This window comes from Leopardus geoffroyi, chromosome A2 (genome assembly GCF_018350155.1).
Source record: "Leopardus geoffroyi isolate Oge1 chromosome A2, O.geoffroyi_Oge1_pat1.0, whole genome shotgun sequence".
Classification (NCBI taxonomy): domain Eukaryota; kingdom Metazoa; phylum Chordata; class Mammalia; order Carnivora; family Felidae; genus Leopardus; species Leopardus geoffroyi.
The window spans coordinates 113,561,321-113,580,461 of NC_059331.1; positions in this window are offsets into that span (position 1 = coordinate 113,561,321).

Sequence of the window (19,141 nt, forward strand, 5' to 3'; positions counted from 1 at the left end):
GAGGTTTTTAGCCCATTAGAGAAGTACATATTTGTAAAATTGCCCACCGGGTGTGAAAGTCCTGTGACTACATTAAGCAGTGATGGGAGATAAGGAGAACCTATTTCTTCCTTCTGCTTCTGTGCAGTCCTCAGGAAGTCTGGTCAAAAACAAACAAACGAACAAAAAACCTGCCTGAGAAGTCGAGAGGTAGTGCATCAGGTGATTCTGTGTGTCCCCGTGTCTCCCAGGAATGAATACCTAGAGAGGGGATTAACAGGGCAATTTGATGCTAGCATATCAGCTGTGCACAGCTGTGAAGTCTCATACCCTCTAATCATAATGAGAGAAGTTCCCGGCCAAAATTAAGTCTTAAGGTAAAATTTCTTAACAGCGTTCAGAGTATATTCTAATGGAGTCCTGGCTCTCGATAAATTTGGTTAGGCTGGTGGCAGACTTTCAGGCAGAGTCCTCGTACTTAACGAATGGGACAGGCTTCGGTGGATGGACACAGAGGAAAACAGGCTGGCAAAGCTTCTTGAGCAGTCATCTAGCAAACCTGTGTTGGCTCCTCCTTAGGGGTCTGCAATGTCCTTTTATACTGATTAGCTTAAAGGTAATAGGGTTTGGTGGTGTTGGTTCCCATGGGCTCTTGCCTGCAAATTCATCAGTTTGGTTGCAGTAACTGTCAGAAGCAACAGGACATCATCATCATCACTGAATTGCACTTAATCAGCATCTAGGCTGAAAGTTGCAGCTAAGGTTTGAGATGGAGCAGGGAGCACGTCATATAGTGAGATCTGGCACCAGACTCTTACATGTCTCCTTTCATCTTGTATGATTTCCTTGTATGATTTCCCTCACTCTGCCCCAGCCTTGCCACCTTATGTTTCTTAAACTGGCCAGCATTATGCCTGCTGCAGCTATTTTGCACCAGCTGTTTGCATTTCTCCCATATTCTCTCTGTGCATCGCTCACGCCATCCCAGCAGTAAGTCTCAACACTAATGCTACCTTTTCAGGGAAGTCTTCTGCACCTAGCGTGGCTGTCCTCCTCTCTCTCACCCTCAGTTATGATCAAAATACTGTTTTATTTTCTTCATTGCATTTATCACTCTTTGCAGATTATTATCTTTTTTTTCCTTGATGGCATTTCCTACTAGGATGTAAGTTCCATGAAAGTTGGACTTGCTACTTACTTAACATTGTATCCCTAGCACCCAAAACTCGAACTGGCACTTAGTAGGAACCTGCTAAATATGTGTTTAATGAGTGAACAAAAAGAATCCCCATCCAGAGTAACCCCCATGAACCCCAGGTCAATGTCCCATCCTCACTTTTCTCAGCTGTCATATTGGATCTTACATGCTTAAGACATTCATTTTACAGACCAATATGAACGTCAATGAGTATAATGTAAAGAATTCAAGATTCCCCTTCACATGGAGCAGTGGTCACCAGCCCAGCCCCAGGTCCTGCAGACCCCACTCCTGATAAGGAGAGAGAGTCTTGTAGGCTGCTCTGAGATCTGGACCGCTGTGTCTCCAAATTATCTTGAGACTTAGGAGTGGTCCCAGGTCACAGTTATGCCCTCCTTCATTGGTCGCAGTTTCCAGGAGTGCTGCTGCTGGTTTTCTAACCTCCCTCCATCTCTGCAGTATGGGATCTAGCACGATCCTTGGTGAGGATCTGGTTCCACATGGACAAAATGCCTAATGACAACCATCTGCCATGCACTGGCTCCCTCTCTTTTCTACTAAGTCCTGCCCACCTCCTCTCAAGTTAATTACTGCTTGGCAGTTCAGAAAGTGCCTGTAGGCTGGGGAAAGCAATGTCTTTACTCAACCCTCATCAGAATTGCTTGCCTTTGGAGAGAAGAAAAACAGTAGATAATGAATAGTTTCAGTACAGCTTGAACTTCTTGCTTTGCTTTTGGAATAAACAGTTCTTGTATTGCATATACTTTATTTGATTTTTTAAAATTTTTATACATTTATTTATTTTTGATAGAGAGAGACAGAGCACAGTGGGGGAGAGGCAGAGAGAGAAGGAGACACAGAATCTGAAGCAAGGTCCAGGCTCTGAGCTGTCAGCACAGAGCCCAATGCGGGGCTGGAACTCATGAACCATGAGATCATGACCTGAGCCAAAGTCGGATGCTTAACCGACTGAGCCACCCAGGTGCCCCTTATTTTATTTTAAAATTTATTTATTTATTTTGAGAGAGACAGTAGGAATCAGGGAGCGGCAGAGAGAGAAGGAGAGAGAGAATCCCAAGAAATATCTGTACTGTCAGCACAGAGCCTGATGCGGGGCTTGAACTCACAAACCATGAGATCATGACCTGAACCAAAATCAAGAGTCAGAAGCTTATCCGACTGAGCCACCTGGGTACCCTGCATACACTTTATTTTAAATGCACTGAATACATGCAGCAATGATCTGATCAGAAAAATCTAACAAATTGACACTGGAATTTCTCATTTCTCTCTTTCTCTTGCTTATTTTTTATGCTTGCACCTTAAGAATCTAAATGTAGGGAATGCCTGGGTAGTTCAGTTGGTTAAGTGTCCCACTTTTTATTTCAGCTCAGGTCATGATCTCACAGTTCATGGGATCCAGCCCTGATCGTAGTCTGTGGTGACAGTGCAGAGCCTGTTTGGGATTCTCTCTCTCCTTCTCTCAAAATAAATAGATAAACATCAAAAAAAAAAAAAAAAAAAAAAAAGAATACAAACATAGGAATTCTGATGCCTTTCCTAAAATCCAACTTGAATTCATACCATGCCCTTTATGAACTACTGCCATGCGTCTGGGGCAGCAGGGAGGAGGGAAGAGAGAGAAGTTCAGGTATGTATTCTAGCTCCATCCCTGCTAGGTTGCCAGGAAAGCCATAGCTCCTTCCACGAGGACTCCACAGCTATGGCCACTCCCTTTGGGTCATAATATCTGTTCTCCCCTCTAGCCCCATCAGGGGTGGTAAGGGTGCCCCAATGTTGCCACCCTCTGGAGTTCTTCACCCTTGTTTTTTCTCTTCCTACAACGTTGTAAATGACTCTTTATTAAGCTTCTCTAATTATCTGTTCAAGTGGGTCATTTGTTTCTGCTGAGACCCTAGGTACATGGGATATGAATTAGGATAAAATATTAGTACGTTGTGGTGGTGGTGGTGGGTGCTGGTTGGCTCAGTTGGTAGAGCATGTGACTCTTGATCTCAGGGTTCTGAGTTTGAGCCCCACGTTGAGTGTAGAGATTACTTAAAAATTAAAAAAAAAACATCTTGGGGCGCCTGGGTGGCTCAGTCAGTTGAGCATACAACTTTGGCTTAGGTCATGATCTTGTAGTTCATGAGTTCCAGCCCTGCATCGGGCTCTGTGCTGACAGCTTAGAGCCTGAGCCTGCCTGCTTCAGATTCTGTGTCTCCCTCTATCTCTCTGTCCCTCCCCTTCTCATGCTCTGTCTCTCTCCCAAAAATAAATATACATTTAAAAAAAATTAAAAAATAAAAATGAATACATTTTTTAAAATCTTAAAAAAAAAAAAGTATTAGTACAGGGACACCTGGGTGGCTCAGCTGTTTAAAGCATCTGACTTCAGCTCAGGTCATGATCTCATGATTCATGGGTTCAAGCATCAGTTCAGCTTTTACACTGACAGAGCAGAACCTGCTTGGGATTGTCATTCTCTCTGTCCCTCTCTGACTTGTGCTTTCTCTCTCAAAATAAATAAATAAAAGTATTAGTGCACTGGGTATATGTGTACACATTAGAAGAAAACAAAGGAGAAAATCCCCAGGATTAAGGCTAGATGAAATGTTTTAGACATGATGCTAAAAGCATGGAATACTACTCTGCAACAAAAAGAAATCAGCTACTGGAGTATATGTATAACTTGAGTGGACCTTAAGACAATTATGCTGAATGAGAAAAATGATAAACAAAAGGTTATATATTAAATTAATCTAGTTTTATAATATCCTCAAAATACCAAAAATTACAGAGATGAAGAAGAGATGAGTGGTTGCTAGGGAACCACTTTTTGCAACTTCCTATAGTTCTATATTTATTTAAAAAATGAAAAGTAAAAAGAAAATTCAGTCCCCAATGGGGATGATTAACTTAGGAAATATGCTATTTCGATCTTTGGGTTGGGGCAGCGGAGGAGATGGGGGTAACTCCAAAAAACGCTTTGCTGTTAGCTGTATGCCAGTGTTAAGCTGTGTCAATAATTGTTAAATGGGTGAGAGGACTAAAATTAAGATCCCAGTATGCTCAGTGGGAAGATTGTATTTCTAATGGCTTGACTTAAAACTTGAACAATGAGTTTTCCATACGTTATCTCTTTGTGGAAGCATTTTCCAAGAAAGAATATAAAATGTACGGAAGTTTTTCTCACTATACAAATCTAACACTTCTACTTTTAAATGCTAATAATTTGCACTTTCAGAATAATCAGACTTGTACAGAGACCTCACCTATCTTCAAGGAGCCCAGGACGCACTTACAGAGACTTTCTAAAGGGATGTCAACATTCTCAACATGTGAATGTTCAACACTCCTCTGCACAGTGAAACCAGAGTTCTCTAGACCATGATCTCAAAAAAAAATTCCCCCAAAAGTGTCCCCAGAGCTTGGGGTGCTTGTTTCATCTATACTTCCACATTCACGGGTGCTTCTGCTGTGCTTGATACCAATGTGCTTTCAAAGAACATTAAATATTTCCCTTGCAATCTTTTCTTTGCCTTCTACAGACACATAAATTCCTCTTTTTACATACCCATGTTCTGATCCATCCTAGTTATAGATAACACATTTTCTGAATGAATAAACAGAATCTAAAACTTAATAAAGAGTTGTTATATTTTCATTGTATAGATTTAAGAGATTTATGACCTAGTGAAAGAATAGCTGGATATAGATAGAGGCATGTTTATTATCTCTGTGACTTTAGGTAAGTTGCAAACTCAGTGAGTCTTGGTTTTCTTACTAGTTACACGATGTCACAGATTTGTTGGGAAATCTTAACTGTTGAGATGATTTGAAATGTAAGGTACTTTATATTAGGGCCAGAGTTAGTGGGCTAAGTCAAAGATTGAAGTTAGTGGTATTGGCAGAGATTGAATTTAGATCTTCCCAAATGTGGTTCATTTCTTTATCCTGTAGATTTGGTCCATATTCAATGTTGTTGCTCATCTTTGAACTTTTTCCAAGGCTGGTTTGAGAACAGCAAGTATAGTTTTCTGCTACATGACACAAAGAGTTCTGGAGCGAGATTATATCTGTCACAGATGAAAATACTCTATTTATGTGTCATAGTAATCTATTCATTGGTTTATGGACCCAAAATTCTCCAGGGGGACTCACAAATCCCCATAATGTTTCTAGGTGCCAGATTTTTCATTTGGAGCTCTGATTTAGTTGACAGATGTGTAAAAGTCACATGTAGCCAAATGACTCTTCAGTCAGTACAAAGCTGATAGTGCTGAAGACTGGTTATTTCAGCTAAGATTCACTGGAAAGTCTACCCAGACTACGCTTTTCAAATCTTATACTAGAGTTTAATGTTTTTTTATGGTAATGCCAATGCTTGCTCCCCAAAGCATATCTTTATAATACCCTGCCATTTTTAATGTTTATTTATTTATTTTTAGAGAGAGAGAAAGAGACAGAGAGAGGGAGGGGCAGAGAGAGAATCCCAAGCAGGCTCAGCACTTGTCTGCACAGAGCCCGACGTGGTGCTGGATCCCATGAACTGAACCGTGAGATCATGACCTGAGTTGAAATCAAGAGTCAGACGCCTAACCGAGCCACCCAAGCCCTTTTCTAATAAAACACTAACTTGCAGAGAAAGCTTTGTTTGAGGAAGTTAAAAAAGATCAATAACTGCATTCAGTTCCTCACATGTGAGTGAAAGTGTGTTTTGGAGATTCATACCCAAATAAGACCGGGAGAAAGTTTCTATTTAGAATAATAAATTATAGTGGCACCTGGCTGGCTCAGTCAGTTGGGCGTCCAACTTCAACTCAGGTCATGTCTCACAGTTCGTGAGTTTGAGCCCCACATGGGGCTCTGTGGTGACAGCTTGGAGCCTGGAGTCTGCTTCAGATTCTGTGTTTCCCTCTCTCTTTGCCCCTCCCCCACTAATGCGCACTCGTTCTCTCTCTCTCTCAAAAACAAACATTAAAAAAAGAATAATATGTCACAAAATCTTCAAACATAAGAATTAGCTAGGTATTAAATATTGAGTCCCCAACTGTGTCCTGTTGAGTTGAGTCCCCAACTAATAAAGATCAATAGAGGAAAATTGATTAACCCAAGGTCTAACAGACAGTAATGAGGGCAGCCACTGCCAATTTTGCCAATACATATGGCTGGTTTGGTTTAGGTAAAACCATGGCATTGAAATAGTTGGTATTTTCTTTCATTAATAAACATTTTTTTTACCCAAATCGTGTATTTATTTGTAATTGTTTTTGCAAGGATAAAACCAATGTTTTAGGAAAGAATGGTTAGAAAACTAATTATTGTGATATAATTTAGCATCATGAGAAATTCCTTTTCTAGAATATTCTATTGTGTGTGTACATATATTTTGATCTAGGGTTGTTGCTCTCACCAGTAAGAGCTAGTTTGAGGCAAAAGCTAGATAACAACCTATTATGAATACTGAAAACTTCTCTTAGGTTAAATTCAGCAGTCTTTGCTGGATTTATCACTTTATAAGAGCTCAAATTTTAAATGTAAGATCTGTGTAAATGCTTATGTCCAATGGTGACTAACAGTTCTTCCTACCTCTATACATGAATGCTGCTCCTTCCTTCAAGAGATAGAATATTATTTCCCTTCCCCTTGAATCTGGGCAGTCCATGTGACCAGTAGAAAGCAGAAGAGTCTCTGAGTTCTATGAATAGGTTTTAAGAGACCCATCAGTTTTTGCTTCTATGATCTTGGAAACCAGCTGCCATGGCAAGAAACTCAGGTTAGCCTATGACTAGTGAGGGACCATGGGGGAAAAATGTTCCACATGAAGGAGGACTAGGATGCCCCATCTATGATCAGCACCACATCCCCAAACAGCACGAGACTTTGGTGGATAATTCAGACCAATGGAGCTCCCAGCTGAAGGCAACAGTATAAGCCGAACCTGCCAGATACCATGTGGGACACAAATCAGCCAATCCACAGAATTTTAAGGCAAAAATCATCATTTTAAGCCACTCTGTTTTGGGATGGTTAGTTATCAACAATAAATAACTTACTTGTTATTAATTGCTAACAACTTGGCATCTTCCATAGAGTTTCAGACTCAAATGGTTTGGATGAGGCCCAGGATCTCTATTTTCACAAGATCCTGGAGTAATTCAAATTCCAGGTAGTATTTTTCAGAACCATTCATTGGGATCATTACTCTGAAGTACGCCCAGGAATGCTCAAGAAATTTATTGTCAAATATGAAGAAAATGTTCAAAGTTTTTTTTAAGGTTTAAAGTTCATTTGTTTATTTGAGAGACAGAGGGAGAGTCCCAAGCAGGCTCCACACTGTTAGCACAGAACTTGGTGTGGGGCTCGAACTCACAAACCATGAGATCATGACCTGAGCCGAAATGAAGAGTTGTACTCTTAACTGACTGAGCCACCCAAGAGCCCCCACATTTTCAAAAATTAGAAAAAAATTTTTTTTTAATTTACATCCAAATTAGTTAGCATATAGTACAACAATGATTTCAGGAGTAGATTCCTTAATGCCCCTTACCCATTTAGCCCATCTCCCCTCCCATAACCCCTCTAGTAACCCTGTTTGTTCTCCATATTTAAGAGTCTCTTATGTTTTGTCCCCCTCCCTGTTTTTATATTATTTTTGCTTCCCTTCCCTTATGTTCATCTGTTTTGTGTCTTAAAGTCCTCATATGAGTGAAGTCATATGATATTGGTCTTTCTCTAACTTTTCTTCGCATAATACCCTCCAGTTCCATCCATGTAGTTGCAAATGGCAAGATTTCATTCTTTTTGATTGCCGAGTAATACTCCATTATATATATATATATATATATATATATATATATATATATATATACCACTTTTTCTTTATCTGTTCATTAATCGATGGACATTTGGGCTCTTTCCATACTTGGGCTATTGTTGATAGTGCTGCTATAAACATTGGGGTGCATGTGTCCCTTTGAAACAGCACACCTGTATCCCTTGGATAAATATCTAGTAGTGTAATTGCTGGGTCATAGGGTACTTCTATTTTTAATTTTTTGAGGAACCTCCAACTGTTTTCCAGAGTGGCTGCACCAGTTTGCATTCCCACCAGTAGTGCAAAAGAGATTCTCTTTCTCTGCATCCTCACCAACATCTGTTGTTGCCTGTGTTGTTAATGTTAGCCATTCTGACAGGTGTGGTTTTGATTTGTGGTTTTGATTAGTATTTCCCTTTTAATGAGTGATGAGCATTTTTTCATGTGTTGGTTGGCCATCTGGATGTCTTCTTTGGAGAAGTGTCTCTTCATGTCTTTTGCCCATTTCTTCACTGGATTATTTGTTTTTTGGGTGTTGACTTTGATAGGTTCTTTCGAGATTTTGGATACTAACCCTTTATCTGGTATGTTGCTTGCAAATATCTTCTCCCATTCTGTCGGTCGCCTTTTAGTTTGTTGATTGTTTCCTTCGCTGTGCAGAAGGTTTTTATTTTGATGAGGTCCCAGTAGTTCATTTTTGCTTTTGTTTCTCTTGCCTCCAAAGACGTGTTGAGTAAAAAGTTGCTGCGGCCAAGATCAAAGAGGTTTTTGCCTGCTTTCTCCTCGAGGATTTTGACGGCTTCCTGTCTTACATTGCGGTCTTTCATTCATTTTGAGTTTATTTTTGTGTATGCTGTAAGAAAGTGGTCCAGGTTCATTCTTCTGCATGTCACTGTCCAGTTTTCCCAGCACCACTTGCTGAAGAGACTGTCTTTATTCCATTGGATATTCTTTCCTGCTTTGTTAAAGATAAGTTGGCCATACGTTTGTGGGTCCATTTCTGGGTTCTCTATTCTGTTCCATTCATCTGAGTGTCTATTCTTGTGCCAGTACCATACTGTCTTGATGATTACAGATTTCTAGTATAGCTTGAAGTCTGGGATTGTGATGGCTCCTGCTTTGATTTTCTTTTTCAAGATTGCTTTGGCTATTTGGGGTCTTTTCTGGTTCCATACAAATTTTAGGATTATTTGTTCTAGCTCTGTGAAGAATGCTGGTGTTATTTTGATAGGAGTTGTATTAAATATGTAGATTGCTTTGGGTAGTACCGACATTTTAACAATATTTGTTCTTCCTATCCAGGAACATGGAATCTTTTCCCATTTTTTTTTGTATCTTCTTCAATTTCTTTCATAAGCTTTCTATAGTTTTCAGTGTATAGATTTTTCACCTCTTTGGTTAGATTTATTCCTAGGTATTTTATGGTTTTTGGTGCAATTGTAAATGGGATCGATTCCTTGATTTCTCTTTCTGTTTCTTCATTGTTGGAGTATAGGAATGCAACCTATTTCTGTGCATTGATTTTATATCCTGCCACTTTGCTGAATTTATGGATCAGTTCTAGCAGGTTTTTGGAGGAATCTTTTGGGTTTTCCATATAGAGTATCACGTTATCTGCGAAGAGTAAAAGTTTGACCTCCTCCTGGCCAATTGGGATGCCTTTTATTTCTTTGTGTTGTCTGATTGCAGAGGCCAGGACTTCCAATACTATGTTGAATAACAGTGGTAAGAGTGGACATCCCTGTCTTGTTCCTGACCTTAGGGGGAAAGCTCTCAGTTTTTCCCCATTGAGGATGATATTAGCATTGGGTCGCTCATATATGGCTTTTATGATCTCGAGGTATGCTCCTTCTATCCCTACTTTCTTGAGGGTTTTTATCAAGAAAGGATGCTGTATTTTGTCAAATGTTTTCTCTGCATCTATTGAGAGGATCATATGGTTCTTGTCCTTTCTTTTATTGATGTGATGAATTACATCGATTGTTTTATAAATCCCAGTTGGTTGTGGTGAATAATTTTTTTAATGTATTGTTGGAGCCGGTTGGCTAATATCTTATTGAGGATTTTTGCATCCATGTTCATCAGGGAAATTGGTCTACGGTTCTCCTTTTTAGTGTGGTCTCTCTCTGCTTTTGGAATCAACGTAATGCTGGCTTCATAGAAAGAGGTTGGAAGTTTTCCTTCCATTTCTATTTTTTGGAACAGCTTCGAGAGAGTAGGTGTTAATTAACTCTTCCTTAAATATTTGGTAGAATTCCCCTGGAAAGCCATCTGGCCCTGGACTCTTGTGTTTTGGGAGATTTTTTATTATTAATTTGATTTCTTTACTGGTTATGGGTCTGTTCAAATTTTCTATTTATTCCTGTTTCAGTGTTGGTAGTGTATATGTTTCTAGGAATTTGCCCATTTATTCCAGACTGCCCATTTTATTGACATATAATTGCTCATAATATCCTCTTATGATTATTTGTATTTCTGTGGTGTTGGTTCTGATCTCTCCTCTTTCATTCTTGATTTTATTTATTTGGGTGCTTTCCTTTTTCTTTTTGATCACAGTGGCTAGCATTTATCAATTTTGTTAATTCTTTCAAAGAATCAGCTTCTGGTTTCATTGGTCTGCTCTACCCAAATTTTCAAATTTTTATTTATATATTTGCTTGGTCTAAGAAATTATAAAGAAATTAATCTTGACTATTAATTGGGTGGTCATTTTATTCTCAGGGCATACTATTCTCCAAATAGGGGGACCTTGGAACACAAGAAGATGCTTTGTTTTCTTTCATCTCTTTTGGAGCACTGAGGTTTACATATGTCCCTTCTTTTTTTTTTAGATGTTTATTTATTTTGAGAAAGAGAGAGAATGTGTGTGAGTGGGGCAGGGGCAGAGTGTGAGGGAAGGCAGAGAGAGAATCCCAAGTAGGTTCCATGCTGTCAGCACAGAGCCTGATGTAGGGCTCCATCCCAGAAACTGACAGATCATGAACTGAGCCGAAATCAAGTCAGTCGCTTAACCAACTGAGCCACCAAGGTGCTACTATATGTGTCCCTTCTAAGCAGATTTATGGATCATAGCGTCTTACCCTAAACAATAGAATCTTCACGATATTTAGTAAGATAGGGAGTCACCATGGACATTTCTTATGTCTTACAGAAGTTCAGTGTTTATTTCAAGACAAAACATTTGAAGGAACTGTCAAATTTTAAGATGAATAGTGTATTTTTCTTTTACAAAATGCATGTTTCCAAATTTCCTGACCTTTCTGTGATAAGTAACTATGAATAGAATGCTACCTAGTAGAAATTCACATAGACAAAGACATTCAGTTACTATGTACCAATGAGATAGAAGCAGTTTTCACAATTAGTGGGAAAATTCCTTTTTTTAAAGAAGTATTTTAAAAACAGATATGGGGAAATATTTTCACTATTACATAGTATTGCTTAAATTTTGCCACACTTAAATTTGGAAACAATTGAAAAATTCATTTTAAAATCTTCCAACTTGAGTTTCCATGTGTTTGGATATTTGTGACCAGTTTGCAACTATTGTTGGACATTAGAGAAGGTAGACATTTTTTAAAAAAAATTTTAATTTTTATTTATTTATGAGAGAGATGGAGAGACAGAGTGTGAGCAGAAGAGAGGCAGAGAGAGAGGGAGACACAGAATCTGAAGCCGGCTCCAGGCTTTGAGCTGTCAGCACAGAGCCTGAAGCGGGGCTCAAACTCACAAACCATGAGATCATGACCTGAGCTGAAGTCAGGCACTTAACCAACAGAGCCACTCAGGGGCCCCAAAGGTAGAAATTTACTAGCTAAGTTTCACCAAAAACCTTCATATAATTTTTGGGCGGTATTGAAAAATGAGCATCACAAATTAGTAAGTGCAGCCAAATGACACATTTCTTTCATTTGAGATCTTCATATCTTATGAGAAATCTTTTTCACTTATAAAATACATGTCTCAAAAGAATCTGAACTTAGAAGCAGACTTTGAAATCCTGTTGCAAGGTATTAAACCAAAATTTATGAAACTATTGAAGCATATTATTATACTATGAATGTAATTAATATTATGTTTTTAGTGAGAATCATATTTTTTAAAAATACTGTTGACCAATAAAATATTTTAAAATATTGTATACTTCAATATCTTATTCTGTAAATTTTGCTATTTTTGTGTTTTAGATGTACATAGTATGACAGTATATAATTTAAAAGTAAACTTATGACTGTTTGCAGTTCATCCTTGAACATTTTTTTAATGTTTATTTATTTTGAGAGAGAGAGAGAGACCACATACATGGGCAGGAAAGCAGGGGAGGGAGAGAGAGAGAGGAAGAGAGAGAGAAAATCCCAAGCAGGCTTTGTGCTGCCAGCACAGAGCCTGATGTGGGGCTCTATACCATGAACTGTGAGATCATGACTTGAGCCAAAATTAAGAGTAAGTTGCTTAACCAACTTAGCCACCCAGGTGCCCCTGAACATCTTTTATTGATGGACTGTGGTACCCAAAAATAGTTTGGAAAATGACATTCCAAAATATCAAGGATATTCTGTAATATCTCCCTTGCATGTTATTGAATAGGAAATAACATTTATCTTATTGTCCACTGATAAAAAGTCTACAGAGGAGGAATATAATTTTCGGCACTTCATAGATAAGAGAATGGGGTCCTGGCTTAGATTTATCACCTAGTAGATCACTTTCATGTGATACTTTTGGAGTCTATTTTAAAATAACATAGATTTGCATGTATGGCACCTGATGAGAATTCTATTTACTGTACACTGCAAAGGATAACACACTTCTGGAAAGGTCAGATACTTGTATAGTCTAGAATTGATGTTTTGTTCTCTATCTTGAAAATAGACCATGGGACAATGAATACCTGACAAAACTGAATCTATTTTATTCTACTTTTCTCTACCCCCCACTTTAAAAACATTTTTTTTCCATTTTATTCATTTTATTAAAAAAAAAATTTTTTTTTTCAACGTTTATTTATTTTTTTTTGGGACAGAGAGAGACAGAGCATGAACGGGGGAGGGGCAGAGAGAGAGGGAGACACAGAATCGGAAACAGGCTCCAGGCTCTGAGCCATCAGCCCAGAGCCCGATGCGCGGCTCGAAGTCACGGACCGCGAGATCGTGACTTGGCTGAAGTCGGACGCTTAACCGACTGCGCCACCCAGGTGCCCCACCGTTTTATTCATTTTAGAGAAAGAGAGACAATGAGCAGAGGAGAGGGGCAGAGGGAGAGGTAGCGAGAATCTTAAGCAGGCTCTATGCTTAGCCCAGTGTGAGGCTGGATCCCACGACCCTGGGATCATGACCTGAGCAGAAACCATGAGTCAGAGAGGCTCACCAGACTGAGCCATTCATGGGCTCACCCCTACCTTTTTTTTTTTTTTTTTTTTTTTTTTGAGCCTGATGCTGGGAGAGGCATTACTGGTGAGAAGCTAAAGTTCATCCAGCAGAGTTTCCTGGTCATTTTAGCCTTCAGGAAGGGAACCCACTTTTTTTCTCATTTTTGCTTTCTGGGAAAGCAGACAGGGAGCATTTCGATACAAGCACTTTTCACCCTTGCAGCGTGTGATAAGTGCATCACTTAACAGTGGTACATGCTTGTAGGTAAAAGTGTACTTCGAAAAGTAGAATGAAACCTTGCTGAATTGTGCTGAAGCAATTTAGGCCTTTTATTCCACTTCACTATTGGAGAATTTCACTATAAGTAACTTCACAAAGGGGATACCATAGAAAAACACCCTCTGTGGTAAGCACTCTAGATGGCTTATATGGTCTCAAAATGCAAGCCTGTTTTCTTTTAATTTATCAGGAATTGTCTCTTAATATTATAAATGGTATAAAATTGAAAACCACCAATGCTAAACTAATATGGTGGAGATACACGTTATCTTCATAGTAGATGATGTAATGCAAATAAAAAGAAATACCTCTAGAAAATATTTCTCACTCACATTTTATGACCTTTGCGTTTTTCTATGATATTTTTAAATAGGTGTTACAGTTCATCCTATATATATTTTAAATTATTTAAATAATTTTTTAATGTTTATTTATTTTTGAGGGAGAGAGGCAGAGCACAAGCAGGTGAGGGAGCAGAGAAAGAGGGAGCCACAGCATCCAAAGCAGGCTCCAGGCTCTGAGTTGTCAGCACAGAGCCCAACGCGGGGCTCAAACTCACAAACATGAAATCGTGTGCTGGGCTGAAGTTGGATGCTTAATCGACTGAGCCACTCAGGCACCCCTAAATTAATTTTTAATGTCGTCACCCACATTATCCTATTACCAACTAGATGTGTTAAGTTAGTATTAATTTTTTATACCCTCCACTTATCTCAGGCCTTTTTAGGCCAAGGAGAATAGAACATCCCAGGAACATATGCATTATTTGCTTTGTGGAGGGGCTGATAGGTGAAAATGTAAATTGGAGAAATTTCCTTAAATAAGAAAGGGACAGAGATATTAAAGGGGAGATCAGAGTATGAGGAGAAAATGGAAGAAGATTCAGGTGCCAGGAAGAGGGAGAAGAGTCTGAGGGATTTCAAAAAAAAGAGAAAAGGGATCAGGGATGGGAGAGAAAGAGTTTTAAAGATCTGTGTATCACCTATTATGTATTTCCTCTCTCAGCCACCCCACAAAACCTCAAGTAAAATTCAGTTGTTGATCGGTGCTTTTGCAGGGTTTCTCTTTGTTTATGATTCTGGATGTATGTGTGAGGCTGGCTTTAAAGTGTCAACGGATATGAAAGAATGGAAACCGGAGTTTTTTTTTTTTTTTTTTTTTCAACGTTTATTTATTTTTGGGACAGAGAGAGAGCATGAATGGGGGAGGGGCAGAGAGAGAGGGAGACACAGAATCGGAAACAGGCTCCAGGCTTTGAGCCATCAGCCCAGAGCCCCACGCGGGGCTCGAACTCACGGACCGCGAGATCGTGACCTGGCTGAAGTCGGACGCTTAACCGACTGCGCCACCCAGGCGCCCCACAGAGTTTTGATGAAAGTAAGCAGCGGTGTACTAAGGTGGCGTGTGGTTGGGTGGCTCTTTCAGGTAGGAAGGAATATTTATCATGCACATCATTTAGGATTTTCTGTGCACGGTGATAATAAAAGCAGACTAGTTTTTATTAAATTTTATTATGTTGTTAAATTTGCTATGAATGTGCCCCCTGATTGCAGACACCCAGGCAGAATGCTCCTCCCACCCTCTTACCTTGGTCTGTCATTAGAAATAAGCAAACGGGTTTAATTTAAAGGCAGGCAAATGTTGTAGGAATTGCCATCAGAGGCTTATCACTCTTTTTTTTTCCAGATGTTGTATACTAACTTAGAAGACACTGAAGGTACCTAAGTGGCCAATGCACTTCAGAATCCCTGGTCACTTTGGTTCTCATTTGTAGCCATTTGACTGTGCTTTCAGACTGAAAGACAATTATCGAAATGGGGAGGATAGGGACTAATATTCCTGCTTTCCTTCTGATAGCTGAAATTCCTTTGTACTATTTCTGATCATGTATAAAGAGATCAGAATAGGTTTTTGGCTTTGTTTTGTTTTAGTTTTTGTCTTTTCTTTCTCATCTCCCTCCTCTTTTTCTTTCTCTCATTTTCTGTCTACCTGTTGTCTCTTGCTGGCTCTCATTCCCATTCCCCAAAATGTGGATTGTCAGAGACCAGGGAATGTGTGAAGGGACGTAGAGCACCCACTGGTAAATATTCTGGTTTCTTCTTCATCGCTGGTCAAACTCAAGTGTAATGAGTTTCAATTCATCAGTTTTGTTCTGTTGGGACAACCAAAAGTAAGAGTCGGGAAAAAAGAGAACGTAGGGGGAATGAGTGAGCAAAGACAGTACCATGGAAATAATGAGAGTAAGGCCGTAGGACCTACATTAGTCCTTTGTTTCCAGTCCTCTCTCACCCTATCTACACTTGCAGAATATTTATTTTTATTTATTTATTCACTTTTCAAAAGTTTATTTTTGAGATTGCACGAACAGGGGAGGGGCAGAGAGAGGGGAGGACACAGGCCCCACCCTGACAGCAGGGAGCCTAAAGCGGGGCTGGAACTAATAATGAACCTCAAGATTATGACCGGAGCCCAAGTCTGATGCTCAACCAACTGAGCCATCCAGGCGCCCCACTTGCAGAGTATTTAAAATGAGATTAGAATCTTAGTTGCTTGTTTGTTTTCATGTAAGCTTGGATTTCCTCATGCAGGAGCTAACTGTTGAATTGCTACAGTTGGAGTTGTGCTAATAACTAATTGCTCAGCTGCAATAACCATCAGGCAGCAAAAAGAGCCAGGGACAGCACACAGTTTCTTCTCTTGGACTCTTAGGTCACTTGTGCCGTGCTACCACCTTTTCATTCACTCCTGAGGGTTCTGGTCAACGGTAGTGCTCTCTGACTTTTCTGATAGGATCTCACTGAACTCATAGATCGATGGCCTCATGTGGGGGTGGATGGTGGCTTGAAGCCCATGCCTGGGCTGCCCAGATGTGGAACACCCACGGTAGTGCTCTCTGACTTTTCTGATAGGATCTCACTGAACTCATAGATCGATGGCCTCATGTGGGGGTGGATGGTGGCTTGAAGCCCATGCCTGGGCTGCCCAGATGTGGAACACCCACTTTCCTTCTTAATGCCAAATATCAGCTATGCTATTATTTTTTTAATTTTTTTTTTTCAACGTTTATTTATTTTTGGGACAGAGAGAGACAGAGCATGAACGGGGGAGGGGCAGAGAGAGAGGGAGACGCAGAATCGGAAACAGGCTCCAGGCTCTGAGCCATCAGCCCAGAGCCCGACGCGGGGCTCGAACTCCCGGACCGCGAGATCGTGACCTGGCTGAAGTCGGACGCTTAACCGACTACGCCACCCAGGCGCCCCTCAGCTATGCTATTTTTGATCACATGTAAACATCGAACAACTAGAGCTGGAACAGGGGTCATCAAACTTTTTTGAAGGTCCGGATAATGAATGTTTTTGGTTTTTGCTGGCAAGAGAGTCTCTGTTTTAAGTATTCAACTTTGCCACTGAAGGCGAAAAGCAGGTCTGGGTGATATATAAACAAATAGGTGTGGCTGTGTTCCAATAAAATTTATTTATGGACACTGAAATTTGAGTTTCATATAACTTGCATATCTCATAAAATATTCTTTTGATTTTTTTTTTCATCCACTTACAAATATAAAAACCATTCTTAGTTTGTAGGTTGTATAAAAACAGAGGGTGGGCTGGATTTGACCTGAAGTCTCTAATTTGCTGGATGTACTAGAACATTATTCTTTGCTATGCCACGATGCACCACACATTTAGTGGTTTAAAACAACTATTTATGTATTCATTTAGCTTACCATTTTTTTTTAATTTCTTTTCTTTTAAAGAAAGAGAGAATGAGTGGCAGAGGGGCAGAGAGAGAGAGAGAGAGAGAGAATCTCAAGCAGACTCTTTGCTCAGCACAGAGCCCAACACAGGGCTTGATCCCATGGCCCTGAGATCATGACTTGAGCCAAAATCAAGAGTTGGCGCTCAACTGACTGAGCCACCCAGGCCCCCAGTTTACCATTTGTTGGTTGACAATTTGGGATCGGCTCAACTGGTTGCTTCTATGTTTTTGTTTTGTTTTTTTTTGTTTTTTTTTTTTTAGCTTAAGTTTATTTTACTACCACATATGAAGAGCCAGTCATCAGTTTTGTTGTTGCTGTTTTTTTTAAATGTTATTTCTTTTTAAAACTTCAATTCCAGTGCAGTTAACATACAGTGTTATATTTGTTACAGGTGTACAACATAGTGTGTCAACAATTCCATATATCAACTGGGTGGTTATTAACTATTCTGACGCGTGTATTTGTGGTCAGCTATTGGTCATCTAGTTAGTTCTGCTTGTAGGGATTACTCGCTGTTGGCTGGGGTAATCAATCTTACTGGGCGTCAGCCAGCAGACTAGTCTGTGCTCATTCACCTGGTGGTTATAAGAGCAGCAAAAACATGCAAGTTCAAATGTATGAGTACTTTTCAAGGTTCTGCTGATTCCATTTTGCTATTGTCTCAAACAAGTCACATGGCCAAGTCCAGTGTGGGAGAGGACTAAGGTATGGATACAGACAACTGTGAATAATTAGAGTTGGTTACTGCCACAACCTACTGCAGAAGGCCTCTGCTGTCATGATTTATATCTCTCTCACATGCCAAATGTACTCTTTCCCTCCCAAGACCCCCTAAATTTCATCTAGTCACAACATTGGGTTCCAAGTCTAAGATTTCTTGATAGACAATCATGTCTGGAAGTGACTTTTTGGATGCAGCTTCTCTTGATTCAGTTGCACTGGAAAGATAAGTTACAACATACAGTGATAAGACAAGAATATGATAAGTGTAGTAGAGAGAACCATTTGAAAGGGAAAGAATGGGGGACACTTAGCAGTCACCTGTCCATATAAATTCTGAAATCTAGCCAGGCATCTGTGGCCAGATTCCCATACTCCAGGGTCATACACCTTGGTTAGGCTGGGAGCATTTGTCCAATGTATTGTGTTCTACAGCTCTCTGGGAATGGTACCCTAGTCCATTGTTCTTGTTTTGGCTTGGCCTTCTGAGGTGTCATCCTGACTTATTAGATAAGGCTTTTGTGTGCAGCCAAATAGCTTCCTCAGCCTTCTTCTTCATTCCTGTAGAAAGTTGGGGGCCCAGAGTCCTCTTTTTGTTTTGTGCTGACATAGTCTCTTTCAATCCAAGATGGCAGTGTTTTTAATCAGTATAGTTAAGTCCAACACGTTGAGAGCTTTCTGTGAATCTGATTCCAATCTGGAAACTATATCCACAATTCTAATTGAGACAAGCTTCTTTTTACTTGAGTGTGTCAGGCTGCTGGGGGAAAATACCCTTCAGAATTTTAAATGCCATGTTTTCTTTGAGAAAGTCTATTCTATTTCTTTGAGAGTGTCTATTATGCATGTTCTTAAATTTTTTGCAGTTCTTAACAAAGGGACTTACAGCTACACTTTGATTTGATCTTTACCCTGAAGCCATTTATTACTTTGACAATTTTTTTGCTGGGGAGACTGGAGATAAGGAACAGTTTACTTCCCAGCCTGTCCTGGTCCCTCTGTATTCCCCCTAAGTT